Source organism: Hevea brasiliensis, chromosome 3 (assembly GCF_030052815.1).
Source record: "Hevea brasiliensis isolate MT/VB/25A 57/8 chromosome 3, ASM3005281v1, whole genome shotgun sequence".
In the NCBI taxonomy this organism is placed as follows: domain Eukaryota; kingdom Viridiplantae; phylum Streptophyta; class Magnoliopsida; order Malpighiales; family Euphorbiaceae; genus Hevea; species Hevea brasiliensis.
Window position 1 is genome coordinate 5,572,455 of NC_079495.1, and position 2,455 is coordinate 5,574,909.

Consider the following 2,455-nt stretch of genomic DNA (forward strand, 5'->3'; position numbering starts at 1 on the left):
TTAATTATTGAACCCATAACCAGCATTTCTCAAGCTGTAACCTCCATCAACCACGAGATTCAACCCACTCACAAACTTGGACTCTTCACTTCCAAGATACGAAGCTGCCTCAGCCACATCGTTGCAATCCACCATTACTCCTTTGAGATTTGCTGTAGCTAAAATTGATTCCTGAACTTGCTTCAAATCCACAACTCCCATTGTTCTCGCAGCCAAAGGAGTAGGCATCCCTGCAGGCGAAATGCAATTCACTCTTATCCCATACTGCCCCAATTCCACAGTCAAGTTCTTTGTCAACCCAACAACTGCGTGCTTTGATGCTGAATATGGATGTGGAAACCCACCATATGACACTGAAACAACACTTGAAGTGAACAAGATACAACCTTTCTTTTTTGGGATCATTACTCTTGCTGCGTGTTTGGCTCCCAAGAATCCTCCATACAAATTTACGTCGATAACTTTCTTGAAATCTTCACGTTCAACTGATGATATGGCTGTATCGTATTTCCCTGTGATTCCTGCATTGTTGAACATTATGTCCAGCTTTCCATGTAGTGAAATTGCCGTGTTTACTACGTTTTCAACATGAGAGTCCTTGGTCACATCGCAGTGGATGTAAGGAACTGGTTGGCCTTATTCTGAGCTGATTTCTTTCGATACTGAATCACCCAACTCGGATTGGACATCTGCAATCAGAACCTTTGCACCATTTCTGGCAAAAAGTCTGGCGGTGCTCTCGCCGATTCCACTAGCACCACCCGTTATCAAGGCCACCTTGCCCTGTAACCTAAATGGGCATAGATAATAAGATTTCATTCAATAATATTAGAATTGTTTTCCATCAAGCAACGTGATTTTTAAAATTATGATATCTCAAATTTTTGAAATTATTAAATAATATAAGATTACTAAATCATCATTTATTATAATTTTCTCTCAAATGAAATGAGATTAAAAAATTTATTAACATATATAGCGAAAAGTAGATATATAAAATTTAAAAAAAAATGGAAGAAGAAAAGGAAAAATGGGTGAGAGCTAGCCTGCAAAATTGCTTACCTCTTGGCAAAAGAAGGTAGGGAAGAGAAGCCTCTCATGATCTTTATGGCTTAATCTGTCCTCTGCAGACCTACTTCTGCAAAACTTCCAGTGGTGGTGGGCATCACTACAAAAAAACAGGGCATCTGCAACGGGAAAAATCTGTCACGGCTATTTTTTGTCACAAAATGAGTTATTGACGGATTTATGACGGATAAATTTTTGTTGCTAAAACACTTGTCGGAAAAATTTGTGACCAAAATTGAAATCGTCACTAACATTTAGCGACGGAATATGCTGTCACTAATATAAATGACACCGAACAAATTTTTCGTCTCTAGTATCATTGGAAAAATGTTGTCGCTAATTCATTACAAATCTGTGTCTAATTTTGTCACTAATAAATCTGTGGCTAAAATCATATAGTCCGTCGATAATTTATAAATAGTTTTTAAAATTTTAAATAGTTTTTGAAATTCCGTCGCTAATTCGTCACAAATCTGTAAAAGAGTAACATTATTTATTATTAAATTAATTATTTTTTAATTTATTCTATTACCCATGTAAAATAAATTAATTAAACAAAATCATAAATGAATAAAATATATTAATTATAATTTTCCTAGTCAACATAATTAAAATACATATATTAATAAAATTGTAAAATAATCCATACAAAGTCCTAATATTAACAAAATGTAAGTTAAAATACGATCATATTCAAGAAAAGTACTATTAATATTCTATATATAATAATATCTTTAAATAGAAACATAAATAGCATAGTCAATTATCTAGATTATTTTATGAATTTGTGGAGTCTGAAGTGGTTAGATGTGAAGATGATGCAAACTGAGTACCACCTATTGTTTTTAACTCCTTTTGCACCTGATCAAGTATTTCTGCTATCATCTCTGCCCTCATCTCTACCCTCATTCTTGAGGCTTTTTCATCTATGAGTTACTGAATTTCCTCTTGTGTCATCGTAGGCTAAGAAGATGACCCAAGATAAGCAGATGTGCATAATCGGGAGGTAAATGATTCACTTGTTTGAGAATTTATAGAAGACCCAAAACTATGCACCCTTCCTTTACTAAAGCCTCCAGATACTTCTATCCATTTATCCATATCAAATATTGGTGGGGATTCAGAATTAGAACCATATTTCTCCATAATTGCATTCTGCTATTAATTTTAAAACTTAATAGTATTTACAAATAGTTCTGAACTAAACTTATTAAAAATCAAAATCAATATTTTATTTAAAATGTAAATTATAATGCAATTTTATATATATATAATTGCTGCCACCATTCTTAAATGATTGATATTTATTGGAATAGAAAAATTGAAGCTATAAATAATAATTTTCTTTAAAAAAATACATCATAACATATTGCCTTTTGTTTTGTAG

At 32.8% G+C, this 2,455-nt stretch overlaps 1 pseudogene; it reads right to left on the reverse strand.

Annotated features, from left to right (window-relative positions):
- Window positions 1-1,100, reverse strand: LOC110644092 (short chain aldehyde dehydrogenase 1-like; annotated as a pseudogene).
- Window positions 1,101-2,455: the final 1,355 nt, after the last annotated feature.